General features: G+C 47.3%; 1 protein-coding gene across 4 annotated transcripts in view; it reads left to right on the forward strand.

The window, feature by feature from the left end:
- The first annotated feature begins 751 nt into the window (after positions 1-751).
- Positions 752-14,460, forward strand: part of tmc5 (transmembrane channel like 5) — a 180,824-nt gene continuing 167,115 nt past the window's right edge. For all 4 annotated transcript variants that reach the window (XM_059654224.1, XM_059654228.1, XM_059654225.1 and 1 more), the window contains exon 1: positions 752-878. The gene's annotated coding sequence lies outside the window, so the exon portion shown is untranslated. The remainder of the gene's footprint in view (positions 879-14,460) is intronic.

Consider the following 14,460-nt stretch of genomic DNA (forward strand, 5'->3'; position numbering starts at 1 on the left):
CTGCAACCTCAGGTGCCATCATTGTGGCACGGTAGGAGGCCCATGATGGACATGTCGTCTGAGGAATGGGAGGGGGAGTTGAAAGGGTTCGCGACTGGGAGGTGCAGTTGTTTGTTGCGAACCGAGCGGAGGTGTTCTGCAAAGTGGTCCCCAAGCGTCCGCTTGGTTTCCCCAATGTAGAGGAAGCCACACCGGGTGCAATGGATACAATATACCACATTGGCAGATGTGCAGGTGAACATCTGCTTGACATGGAAGGTCATCTTGGGACCTGGGATGGGGTGAGGGAGGAGGTGTGGGGGCAAGTGTAGCACTTCCTGCAGTTGTAGGGGAAGGTGCCGGGTGTTGTTGGGTTGGACTGGAGTGTGGAGCGGACTAGGGAGTCACGGAGAGAGTGGTTTCTCTGGAAGGCAGACAAGGGTGGGGATGGAAACATGTCTTGGGTTTTGGGGTCGGATTGTAGATGGCTGAAGTGTCGGAGGATGATACGTTGTATCTGGAGGTTGGTAGGGTGGTATGTGAGAACGAGGGGGATCCTCTGGGGCCGGTTGTGGCGGGGTCGGGCTGTGAGGGATGTGTTGCGGGAAATGCGTGTCAGCATAACATTTCAGGGCCTGTTGGAAGTGAAGGAACCTGCAATAAATGCAAATATTTATAGTAGTTGGCACGGTTTCTGCAGCTGATTGTCCACAGGTTGAGATGACGGTATGGAAAAGTCAGGTCAGGGGGCTGGCCCCTGGGTTCCGGGAGGAGGAGAATTCAACACTTCTGTTGCTTCCAAAGTGCAGACACCGCTTTGTGTTAAAACTTCCCCGGGAATAGCAGGCTCGATTTTAAGCGGCAGCTTTCCACCTGCAGAATGGAGATTTACCCATAAGGTAACTTTGCGCTTTCTTGCTTTTCCTCATTCTCTGTGCCTGGGAGCTATTAAAATCGAGTGAATTAGTGATTGACAGTTCCCCTGGGTTTGTGGACATTGCGGTGGAATATTCCCAGGGATCTTCAAAGTTCTGTGTGTTTTATTTGCCAGATTGATATCCTTACAGTCGTTAATTGCCTGATGTTCAGGTTTTAATATTCACACCTTCCAGCTGAGAACCCCAAGCTGTGCCCGAGTCTGTGCGGAAACTTGTTGACCGTCGATCATTCCAAGCAACCAATTTGCTGAAGTTATTGGTGTTATTCTCCAGGGCTACCTGTGGACTTGTGTCTTGAAGCCCTAATCTGAAAACTAATTAAACATTTCAGACCAAAGATCCAGAATAATGTCTTCGATCTATTCTTTAGCGAGGCAACAGCAACAACAACTTACATTTATATTAACCCTTAAAGGTAGTTCCGTTAAATGTTCAAGGTGTTTCGTTGGCGTGTTGCAAAGTAAAATGTAACATTGAAGCCATTTAAAGCACGGGACCCACAGGCCTTGTCATCTAGAGCTGGTTGTCCACAGAAGGCGGGGTTGTGGTGGAAGGGCTGGAGGTCCATGACTAGTGGTATTCTGCAGGATCCATGCTGGGATTTATAGAAATGATTTGGATGAACCTGTGGATGGGTGGGTTGGTACGTTTGCAGATGACACAACAATCAGGGGAGTTAGGATAGTGCAGACGTTTACAGTAGGAAATAGGGGAGGCAATGGCCTCATGGGATTGTCGTTGGACTGTTAACCCATTGACCAAGATAACAAGATAATAAAATGCGAGGCTGGATGAACACAGCAGGCCGAGCAGCATCTCAGGAGCACAAAAGCTGACGTTTCGGGCCTAGACCCTTCATCAGAGAGGGGGATGGGGGGAGGGAACTGGAATAAATAGGGAGAGAGGGGGAGGCGGACCGAAGATGGAGAGTAAAGAAGATAGGTGGAGAGAGTGTAGGTGGGGAGGTAGGGAGGGGATAGGTCAGTCCAGGGAAGACGGACAGGTCAAGGAGGTGGGATGAGGTTAGTAGGTAGCGGGGGGTGCGGCTTGGGGTGGGAGGAAGGGATGGGTGAGAGGAAGAACCGGTTAGGGAGGCAGAGACAGGTTGGACTGGTTTTGGGATGTAGTGGGTGGGGGGGAAGAGCTGGGCTGGTTGTGTGGTGCAGTGGGGGGAGGGGATGAACTGGGCTGGTTTAGGGATGCAGTAGGGGAAGGGGAGATTTTGAAACTGGTGAAGTCCACATTGATACCATATGGCTGCAGGGTTCCCAGGCGGAATATGAGTTGCTGTTCCTGCAACCTTCGGGTGGCATCATTGTGGCAGTGCAGGAGGCCCGTGATGGACATGTCATCAAGAGAATGGGAGGGGGAGTGGAAATGGTTTGCGACTGGGAGGTGCAGTTGTTTGTTGCGAACTGAGCGGAGGTGTTCTGCAAAGCGGTCCCCAAGCGGAGGCTTGGGGACCGCTTTGCAGAACACCTCCGCTCAGTTCGCAACAAACAACTGCACCTCCCAGTCGCAAACCATTTCCACTCCCCCTCCCATTCTCTTGATGACATGTCCATCACGGGCCTCCTGCACTGCCACAATGATGCCACCCGAAGGTTGCAGGAACAGCAACTCATATTCCGCCTGGGAACCCTGCAGCCATATGGTATCAATGTGGACTTCACCAGTTTCAAAATCTCCCCTTCCCCTACTGCATCCCTAAACCAGCCCAGTTCATCCCCTCCCCCCACTGCACCACACAACCAGCCCAGCTCTTCCCCCCCACCCACTACATCCCAAAACCAGTCCAACCTGTCTCTGCCTCCCTAACCGGTTCTTCCTCTCACCCATCCCTTCCTCCCACCCCAAGCCGCACCCCCCGCTACCTACTAACCTCATCCCACCTCCTTGACCTGTCCGTCTTCCCTGGACTGACCTATCCCCTCCCTACCTCCCCACCTACACTCTCTCCACCTATCTTCTTTACTCTCCATCTTCGGTCCGCCTCCCCCTCTCTCCCTATTTATTCCAGTTCCCTCCCCCCATCCCCCTCTCTGATGAAGGGTCTAGGCCCGAAACGTCAGCTTTTGTGCTCCTGAGATGCTGCTCGGCCTGCTGTGTTCATCCAGCCTCGCATTTTATTATCTTGGAATCTCCAGCATCTGCAGTTCCCATTATCTCTGAGACCAAGATAACAATTTGATTTCAATAAGTACCTGGAATTAAGAATCTAATGATAGCCATAAACCCATTGTCGATTGTCAGGAAAAACCCATCTGATTGACTAATGCCCTTTAGGGAAGGAAACTGCCATCCTTACTTAGTCTGGCCTACGTGTGACTCCAGACCCAACCAGCAATGTGGTTGACTGCCAACTGCCCTTCCCACCCCTCCACTGGGCATTTAGGGATGGGAAATAAATGCTGCAGATGGAGTTTAATCTGGGTAAGTGGAAGGTGCTGCACTTTGGGAAATGAAATGTTAAGGAAGAGTTAATGGCAGGGCCATAAACATATTTAGGGTCCTCAGGGTCCTAGTCCATAGCTTCCTGAAAGTGGTCACAGAAATAGATTGGGTGGTGGAGAAGAAATTTAGCACACTTGCCAAATTAGTCAGGGCATTTAGTACAAACGTCAGAATGTGATGTTGCAGCTTTGTAATCATTTGGATAGCCACACTTAGAGTATCACGTTTAATTCTGTTCGCCACATTACAGGAAAGATGTGGAGCCTATGGAGAGGGTACAGAAGAGGTTTATCAGGACACTGCCTGGATTACAGGGTATGGGATATATGAAGAGGCTAGAAAAACTCTGGCTGTTCTCTCTGGAGTGGAAGAGGCTGAGAGGATACCCTATAGAAGTTCATAAAATTAGAAGAGGCATAGATAGGGTTGACATATCTTTCTCCCAGGGTTGAAATGTCTAATACTAGGGATGCATGCAATTAAGGTAAGAAGGGGAAAGTTCAAAGGAGATGGGAGTGGCAAGTTTTTCTTACAGAGAGTGGTTGATGGCTGGAATGCCCTGTAAGGGACAGTGGTGGAGGCAGGTACAGGAGGGGCATTTAAGGGGCTTTTAGATAAGCAGGTGAATATGCAAGGAATAGAGGACTATGGGCCATGAGCAGGCAGAAGGGATCATTTAATTTTTTCATCATGTTCAGCACAACATTGTGGACTGAAGGGCTTGTTTGTGTGCTGTACAGTTCTATGTAATGTGCTCTAAAGAGATATTACAGAAAGTGACCAAAATCTACATCAAAGAAGTGCATCTCTAACGTGGAGAAAGGCAGAAATGTGAAAGTTTTGGGAGGAAGTTCCAAAGATTTCATACCTAAAGGCATAGTCACCAAGACATCATCACTGGCTTCCTATGATGGAGCTGATACCGTTGGAACTCCTTCTCATGCTTACACAAGACAACAAGATTATAAGTGTGATCAGAGATAATGGGAACTGCTGATGCTGGAAAATCCAAGATAACAAAGTGTGAAGCTGGATGAACACAGCAGGCCAAGCAGCATCTCAGGAGCACAAAAGCTGACGTTTCGGGCCTAGACCCTTCATCAGGGGGATGGGGAGAGGGTTCTGAAATAAATAGGGAGAGAGGGGGAGGCGAACCGAAGATGGATAGAGGAGAAGATAGGTGGAGAGGAGTGTATAGGTGGGGAGGGGATGGATCAGTCCGGGCAGGATGGACAGATCAAGGAGGCAGGATGAGGTTAGTAGGTAGGAAATGGAGGTGCAGCTTGAGGTGGGAGGAGGGGATAGGTGAGAGGAAGAACAGGTTAGGGAGGCGGGGACAAGTTGGGCTGGTTTTGGGATGCAGTGGGGGGAGGAGACGAACTGGGCTGGTTTTGGGATGCAGTGGTGGAGGGGACGAGCTGGGCTGGTTTTGGGATGCAGTGGGGGAAGGGGAGATTTTGAAGCTTGTGAAGTCCACGTTGATTACATTGGGCTGCAGGGTTCCCAAGCGGAATATGAGTTACTGTTCCTGCAACCTTCGGGTGGCATCATTGTGGCACTGCAGGAGGCCCATGATGTACATGTCATGTGAGGAATGGGAGGGTGAGTTAAAATGGTTCACGACTGGGACATGCAGTTGTTTATTATCAATAAATCAGACAGAACATTTCAAGGAATACTTTACAATCAGTTTAAATTTGTATGAAGGCAGTCACAGGAGGAAGTGTGCTTTTTTTTGGCTGCTAATCAGTCAGGTATTTAAGAACAGAGTGAAGAATTGCCATCCAAAAAGATGATATTCAAATAGGCTTCAAGCCATTAGGACTCAGGGAGAGTCTGGGAATCCAGGAGGTTCAGGTAAGTGTTGATTGAAGTGAAGGCTCAGAAAAACCCCTGGGAGCTGTGGGGCTCAGAAGTCATAAACCATTAATATTCCAGTGTAGCAGAGAGTGAAACTGAAAGGATGCCAGGGGCAGTACCTACTTGTTGAAGCTAATTATCTATGCAAAGTTGAAATTGTGTCTATGATTAATGTTGGAATGCAGTTTCCAGAAAACAGGTGAACTCAGTCTCATTCAGGAGAGTGAATTACCAGGATGTGAACAGTTGTTAGAACAGTCTGTGACAGTCCTGCTTCTGAGGGAGTCGATGCTAGATCTTCAGTTGTGAAGAATTGAAGTCCCTTGTAAAATTTTAATACAACTTGGCGATGACCCACAGTGTCACTAATGATTGGCGTGTTGCTGGGAAATGCATGAACAAAGAAAAAAAAATAGCACAGACCCTTTTGCCTGCCAAAATTTTCTTCCGAACTTTCTTCGAAATTTTCCGAGGGGTCCTAACCCGAAACGTCAACTTTCCTGCTGCTCTGATGCTGCCTAGCCTGCAGCATTCCTCCAGCTCCACACTGTGTTATCTCTGCATTCACACATGAAGCTTTTCTAAACTGAAAGCCTTCTGCCTCAATGCTGTTCATATCCCTCTATTCCCTACCTGTTCATGTATCTGACTTAAATGTTGTTGTTGTAGCTACCTCTATCATCTACTCTAGCAGCACATTCCAGGCACTTGCCACCCTCTTAAAAAACTTGCCTGTCACATCTCCTTTAAACTTTCTCCCTTTAACCTTAAAACTATGTTCCCAACTAGTTGATATTTCTAGAGATAATGGGAACTGCAGATGCTGGAGATTCCAAGATAATAAAATGTGAGGCTGGATGAACACAGCAGGCCAAGCAGCATCTCAGGAGCACAAAAGCTGACGTTTCGGGCCTAGACCGAAGGGTCTAGGCCCGAAACGTCAGCTTTTGTGCTCCTGAGATGCTGCTTGGCCTGCTGTGTTCATCCAGCCTCACATTTTATTATCTTAGTTGATATTTCTACCCTGGGAGAAAGACTCTGACTATCCGTTCTATCCATGCTTTTCATAATTTTGTAAAGTTTTATGAGGTCACCCCTCAGTCTCCAATATTCAAGTGAAAACAAACTATGTTTGCCCAAACTGCCCTTATAGCTAAAACCGTCCAAATCATGTAACATCCTGGTAAACTATTTCTGTACCCTCTCCAAAGCCTTCACATCCTTCTTATTGCATGGAAACCAGAGCTGCACACCACATCCAAATGTTCTATATGGCTGCAACATGACTTGCCAATTTTAATACTGTCTGCCCTGACCGATGAAGACAAGCATGCCATGTGCTTTCTTGACCACCTTACCCACTAGGGATAGTATACAGAAAAGCAACCCATACGGATCAAATCCTCAACTTCCACATCAACCATCGCAACACCACAAACAAAACTGCATTAGCACACTATTAAAATGGGCCAGAAAACACACTGCAACACTCCAGAACTACGCAGGAAAGAGGAGAGCCAAACATAGACCCGCACAGGAATTCCTAGAGGCATGGTTCTCCACTCATAATGCAATCAACAAACATGTAGAATTGGACCCCATATGCAAACCCATACAGAACAAAGCCGGAAATGACACGACTCACCATAACGGACCAGACAGTATAAATTCCAAGCAGAGTAGAATAACATCTGTTCATTGGAGGCTGCACAGATGATATCACCTAGCACGGTGATGAAACATCTGAACGAGGACAAGCCAGTTCGGTGAGCAAGTCACCAACTTCACCCGCATTCGAACTACAGATCTTTGCCAAAATTTTAACTTAGATTTCCAGCATTCACAGGTTTTTTTCTAATTGTTTAAGGATGTGGTTCACAGCACAGAGGAGTTGGCGCAGCTATCTTTGCATTCAGCCTAATCTTGGATTAAGAACGGTTTTGGCAGATGAGAGTGTGACCTGATGTCGTTTTATGGGGTTTAGCCAGCTTTGGATGAATGGCGAAACCAGCTGCCCATTATAAATGCTCACAAATACCACAGACTTAAAGGAACTAAAGTAAAGGCTGTACCAAAGGAACAAGGAGTGAGGGAGTTATAATGGTTTTAATGGATACAACGTCATCAAATGGGAAGGTGAGGATGTGATTGAGTCAGCTCATAATTGCCTGGAGGATGTGGTGAATCATGGAGCAAAGGCTAAACAGTCAAGAATTTGAGCTGATGTAAGCAATTTCAGGGTAAAAATTATTTCCAAAGCATTGAAGGAAGTAGAGTTGTGAGGGAAAATGAGGATACATGGGGCAAATGGTTATAAGGAATTGATCAGAGAAGGCTTTATCTGTAATTGGCGTGATAGGATAGAAACCTTCTGAGACATTGCCCATTGTAATTCAATGTTCTGCGGCAATAGAAGTGTTATATTAATGAATATGTTAAGTATTTCCTCTTTCATGGAGCAGTTCTTATCTTTCATTAATTGCTGGACTGCCTCAGGTTGAAAAAATTTGAGCAATTAGTGTTAAGGTTGGAACAGTGCAAGAAAACTGAGGCATGGTACTGATTTAAAATATTTAAGTGAGAAACTCATCTATTAGGAAAGTTTGTCTATCACCTTCCACTAATCCCATCTCCATTAAAACCATTGCTGTCTGGAATGCAAGGTTTGATTTTTGTTTACATGTTTAGTTCCTACCGCACGGTGACTCAGTGGTTCGCACTGCAGCCTCACAGCACCGGGGACTCGGGTTCAATCCCAGCCTCGGGTAACTGTCTGTGTGGAGTTTGCACATTCTCCCCGTGTCTGCGTGGGTTTCCTCCAGGTGCTCCAGTTTCCTCCCACAGTCCAAAAGATGTGCAGGTTAGGTGGATCGGCCATTCTAAATTACCTGTAGTGTTCAGGGGTGTGTGGGTTATAGGGGGATGGGTCTGGGTGGGATGCTTCAATGGGCGATGTGGATTTGCTGGGTCGAAGGGCCTGTTTCCACACTGTAGGGAATCTAATCATACCGATTTTGAGAGTTTAAATTCTCCCTAGTGTTTCAGGCCAGGAATCTTTCCACAGAACCCATCCTGTTATCATGATAACAGTGCCTGTCCAACCTGGGCACCAGAACAAGACTTAAAAATTGTCCTTGCCCCTCAGTGAGAACTGTGAGGCGGTTGAGGGAGGAGGCCTGTGAGAACAGTGACCTGTCATGTAGAATGGGGGCCACAGCTGGTATCATTTGGTCAGAGACTCCACAGTGGCCGAGCAGCGTGGTGGCTCAGTGTTTAGCACTGCCACCTCACAGCGCCAGGGGCCTGCGTTTGATTCCACCCCTAGGTGACCATCTGTGTGGAATTTGCACATTCTCCCCGTGTCTGTGTGGGTTTCTTCTGGGTGCTCCAGTTTCACCCACAGTCCAAAGATGCTCAGGTTAGGTGGATTGGCCATGGGAAATTGCCCGTAGAGTCTAGGGTGGGAAATGCAGGGATAGGATAGGGGTTGGGTCTGGGTGAGATGTTCTTCGGACAGTTGGTTTGGCTGTCGGGATTCTAAGGCTGCCTCAGGACTAATGACTCCAAAATTTCAGTTCACAACCCCACTTCAGGTCTTGGCCCTGTCTGGGAAACGTCAGCTCCAACATGGAACAGTAGCTATCTTTCTTTTCAATTGAACGAACATTGTCATGCCTTATTCATGTCTCATTTATTAAGCAAAACCGCTGTTGACTTTTTATGTATTTTAGGATGCATAAATGCCAACAATTGGGACATCTCATTTTTTTAATCACACCCTCTCTGCCTCATTCTGTCAGTCTGAAGGAGCCTGGCTCCAATAACACTTTCTGAAGTATGTGTTTTTTTGTGTGTTCTGCAGTATGATCCTGCATAATTGACATTTCCGTACATTTTTTGCTCTTCGAATAAAGATTTTCCTAAAGATTTCCTCCCATTGGTTGCCATGCCTTTAGCTGGTTAGGCCCAAGCTCTGGAGTTACATCCCTGAGATTCTCAAACTCTCTTCCTTTAAAATAGTCCAACTTGTTTGACCAAATGTTTGGCCATCTCCCAAATGTCAGCTAGGTGGCTTGGTTTCTAATTTTGTTGTGTAACAGCCTTGAGGTGCTTTGAGCATTTTTGGATTAGATTAGATTACCTACAGCGTGGAAACAGGCCCTTCGGCCCAACAAGTCCACACCGCTCCTTGAAGCATCCCACACAAGCCCGTCCCCCTGTAACTCACACACACCTGAACTCTACGGGCAATTTAGCATGGCCAATCCACCTAACCTGCGCATCTTTGGACTGTGGGAGGAAACCGGAGCACCCAGAGGAAACCCACGCAGACATGGGGAGAATTTGCAAACTCCACACAGTCTCCCGAGACTGGAATCGAACCTGGGTCCCTGGTGCTGTGAGGCTGCAGTGCTAACCACTGAGCCACCATGCCGCATTGTTAATTCATTTGTGGGATGTGAGTGTCATTGGTTAGCCCAGCATTTATTGCCCTTGGGAAGGTAATAGGTGAGCTGCCTTCTTGAACTGCCTCAGAGTTTGTGGTATGGGACATCAACAGAACTATCAGAGAGGGTTTTCTAGGACTTTAACACTGCAACAGTGAAGGAATTTTGATATATTTCCAAGGCAGAATTGTATTTGGCTTGAACGGAACTTGCAAGTGTTGGTGTGCCCATGTATCTGTTGTTCTTATCTATTTAGCTGGTGGAAAATACAGATCTAAAGGAGCCATTAGACCATAAGATATAGGAGCTGAATTAGGCCATTCAGAACACCAAGTCCATTCTGCCATTTAAGCATGGCTGATATGTTTCTTAACCCCATCCTCCTGACTTCTCCCTGTAAACTTTGACCCCCTTACCAATCTATCTCTGTCTTAAGTCTACTCAATAGCTTGGCCTCCACAGCCCTCTGCAGCAATGCGTTCCACAGATTCTCAGTTCTCTGGTTGAAGAAATTCCATGTTATCTGAGTCCTGAAGCGTTGTCCCTTCACTGTGAGTCTGTGCCCTCAGGTCCTAGTCTCTCCTACAAGTAGAGGTATCTTCTCCACATCCATTTTATCCAGGACTTGCAGTATTCTGTAAGTTTCAGTCAGATCCCCTCATCCTTCCAAATTGCATTGAAAACATGAAGGGTCTAGGTCCGAAACGTCAGCTTTTGTGCTCCTGAGATGCTGCTTGGCCTGCTGTGTTCATCCAGCCTCACATTTTATTATCCCAGAGTCCTCAACCATTTCATCCACAACACAAGCTCTTCATCCCCAGGATTGTTCTTGTAAACCTCCTCTGGACCCCCTGCAAGCCCACACATCTTTCAGCACATAGACAATGATGGGATAGTGTAGGGGGAGGGGCTTAGATTAGTTCACAGGTCGGTGCAACATTGAGGGCCAAAGGGCCTGCTCTGTGCTGTTTTGTTCTATGTTCTATGTTCTATCTTTCCTTAGGAATGGAGCTCAAAACTGCTCACAATATTAGAAATACAGTCTGACCAGAGCTAAATCTCTCCTCCCCGTACCACATTCCAACACCAGCCCAGCTCGTCCCCGCCTCCCTAACCTGTTCTTCTTCTCACCTATCCCCTCCTCCCACCTCAAGCCGCACCCTCTTTTCTTACCTGCTAACCTCATCCCACCTCCTTGACCTGTCCGTCCTCCCTGGACTGATCTATCTCCTCCCTACCTCCCCACCTACACTCACCTTTACTGGCTCCATCCCCGCCTCTTTGACCTGTTTGTCTCCTCTCCACCTATCTTCTCTATCCATTTTCGATCCGCGCACCCCCCCTCCCTATTTATTTCAGAACCCTCTCCCCATCCTCCTTTTCTGATGAAGGGTCTTGGCCCAAAACGTCAGCTTTCCTGCTCCTATGATGCTGCTTGGCCTGCTGTGTTCATCCAGCTCCACACCTTGTTATCTCAGATTCTCCAGCATCTGCAGTTCCTATTATCCCTTGTATAGCCTCAGCAATTTATCCCTGCTCTTGAATTCTAGCCCTCTTGGAATAAATGCTAACATTGCATTTGCCTTCCTAACTGCAAACTGAACCTACATGTTAACCCTAACAGAATCCTGAACAAAGACTCCTGAGTCCCTTGAGTTTCAGGTTTGTCTTTTCTCACCTGGAGGACATTTTTGATCCCTCTATTCTTGTTCCTAAAGTGCATAACTTCAACTTTCCCACATTGTATTCCATCTGCTTTGCCCACTCTCCCAGCCTGCCCAATTTCTTCAACAGCCTCCCCACTTCCTCAACGCCACCTTTACCTCCACCTATCCACAAACTTAACAACAGCGCCTTTAGTTCCTTTGCCCGGATTATTAATGTATAATGTGAATACTTGTGGTCCCACCACTGACCCCGTCAGAACTCTACTTGTCACTGGATGCATTCAATGAAAAGACCCCTTTATCCCCACTCTCTGCCTCTGCCAGTCAGCAATCCTGTATGCATGCCTGTATCTTGCCCCTAACACCAGGGGCTCTTACCTTATTCAGCAGCCTCAAGACCAGCACCTTGTCTAAAGCCTTCTGGAATTCCAAGTAGATCAGTTGTTCTCCTTTATCTAAATTTCTCATTACATCCTTAAAGAATTCTTACCGAGTTGTCAGGCATGACCTCCCCTCGACGAAGCTGTGCTGACTCAGCCCTATTTTGCCGAACGTTTCCAAGTACCAGAGGAAAGCCATAGTAGTCAGTTCTCTGGCACTGAGCCTGACACTGTGTCAAAGAAGGGAAGGGGGCAGAATAGAAAAGTACTCATGGTAGGGGACTCGATAGTTAGGGGAATTGACAGGAGATTTTGTGGCCAGGATCGGGATTCCCGGAAGGTATGTTGCCTCCCTGGTGCCAGGGTCCGGGACGTCTCCGATCGGGTGTATAAGGTTCTAAAAGGGGAGGGCGAACAGCCAGAAATCGTGTTACATATTGGCACTAATGATATAGCCAGAAAAAGGATGGAGGATATAAAAAGTGATTTCAGGGGGTTAGGGTGGAAGCTGCAGAGGAGGACGAACAGAGTAGTGTTCTCTGCTTTACTACCGGTGCCACGAGATAGCGAGGCGAGGAACAGGGAGCAGGCGCAGCTTAACACGTGGCTACGCAGCTGGTGTAGGAGGGAGGGCTTCAGATATGTAGATAATTGGGATGCCTTCTGGGGAAGGTGGGACCTGTACAAGAAGGACGGGTTGCATCTGAACTGGAAGGGGACCAATGTCCTGGGTGGAAGGTTTGCTCGAGTAGTTCGAGAGGGTTTAAACTAGTATGGCAGGGGGGTGGGAACCTGAGCTGTATACCGGAGGTGAGCGTTGATGCAGGTGAGGCAGTAGCAAGAGGTAGACCAGCTAGTGGGAAGGATTTTCCTGGGAAGGAACCAAGGGATCGGTTAAAGTGTGTTTGCTTTAATGCAAGGAGTATCAGGAATAAAAGTGATGAACTTAGAGCATGGATCAGTACCTGGTGCTATGATGTTGTGGCCATAACAGAGACATGGGTTTCTCATGGGCAAGAATGGTTGCTGGATGTTCCAGGGTTTAGAACATTTAAAAAGAATAGGGAAGGGGGGGGAAAAGAGGAGGGGGTGTAGCACTACTAATCAGAGAGGGTATCACAGCTACAGAAGCTTCCATTGTCGAGGAAGATCTGCCTACTGAGTCAGTATGGGTGGAAATTTGGAACAGCAAGGGAGTAGGCACCTTGTTAGGGGTTTACTACAGGCCCCCCAATAGCAGCAGGGAGATTGAAGAAAGCATAGGTCGACAGATTTTGGAAAAGTGTGGACGCAGTAGGGTTGTTGTAATGGGTGACTTTAACTTTCCTAATATTGATTGGAACCTCCTTCGAGCAGAAGATTTGAATGGAGCTGTTTTTGTAAGGTGTGTTCAGGAGTGTTTCCTAATGCAGTACGTTGACAGGCCGATGAGGGGAGAGGCCATTCTAGACTTGGTGCTCGGAAACGAGCCGGGGCAGGTATCAGATCTTGTGGTGGGAGAGCATTTTGGTGATAGTGACCATAACTGCCTCACATTCTACATAGCTGTGGAGAAGGAGAGGATTAGGCAAAATGGGAGGATATTTAATTGGGGAAGAGGAAACTATAACGCGATTAGACTTGAGTTAGGAAGCATGGACTGGGAGCAATTGTTCCATGGTAAGGGAACTATAGACATGTGGAGACTGTTTAAGGAACAGTTGTTGCGAGTGATGAATAAATATGTCCCTCTGAGCCAGGCAAGAAGGGGTAAGATAAAGGAACCTTGGATGACGAGAGCGGTGGAGCTTCTTGTGAAAAGGAAGAAGGTAGCTTACATAAGGTGGAGGAGGCTAGGGTCAAGTTCAGCTAGAGAGGATTACACGCAGGCAAGGAAGGAGCTCAAAAATGGTCTGAGGAGAGCCAGGAGGGGGCACGAGAAAGGCTTGGCAGAAGGAATCAGGGAAAGCACAAAGGCATTTTACACTTATGTGAGGAATAAGAGAATGATCAAAGAAAGAGTAGGGCCGATCAGGGATAGCATAGGGAACTTGTGTGTGGAGCCTGAGGAGGTAGGGGAAGCCCTAAATGAGTTTTTTGCTTCTGTCTTTACGAAAGAAACAAACTTTGTAGTGAATGAAACCTTTGAAGAGCAGATGTGCATGCTGGAATGGATAGAGATAGAGGAAGCTAATGTGCTGAAAATTTTGTCAAACATTAAGATTGACAAGTCGCCAGGCCCGGACCAGATTTGTCCTTGGCTGCTTTGGGAAGCGAGAAATGCAATTGCTTCGCCACTTGCGAAGATCTTTGCATCCTCGCTCTCCACTGGAGTTGTACCTGAGGACTGGAGAGAGGCAAATGTAATTCCTCTCTTCAAGAAAGGAAATATGGAAATCCCCGGCAATTACAGACCAGTAAGTCTCACGTCTGTCGTCTGCAAGGTGTTAGAAAGGATTCTGAGGGACAGGATTTATGACCATTTGGAAGAGCATGGCTTGATCAAATGCAGTCAACACGGCTTTGTGAAGGGCAGGTCATGCCTCACAAACCTTATCGAGTTCTTTGAGGATGTGACTAGAAAAGTTGATGAGGGTCGAGCTGTGGATGTGGTGTATATGGACTTCAGTAAGGTATTTGATAAGGTTCCCCATGGTAGGCTCATTCAGAAGGTCAGGAGGAATGGGATACAGGGGAACTTATCTGCCTGGATACAGAATTGGCTGGCCAACAGAAGACTGCGAGTGGTAGTAGA

This window comes from Stegostoma tigrinum, chromosome 23, assembly GCF_030684315.1.
Source record: "Stegostoma tigrinum isolate sSteTig4 chromosome 23, sSteTig4.hap1, whole genome shotgun sequence".
Classification (NCBI taxonomy): domain Eukaryota; kingdom Metazoa; phylum Chordata; class Chondrichthyes; order Orectolobiformes; family Stegostomatidae; genus Stegostoma; species Stegostoma tigrinum.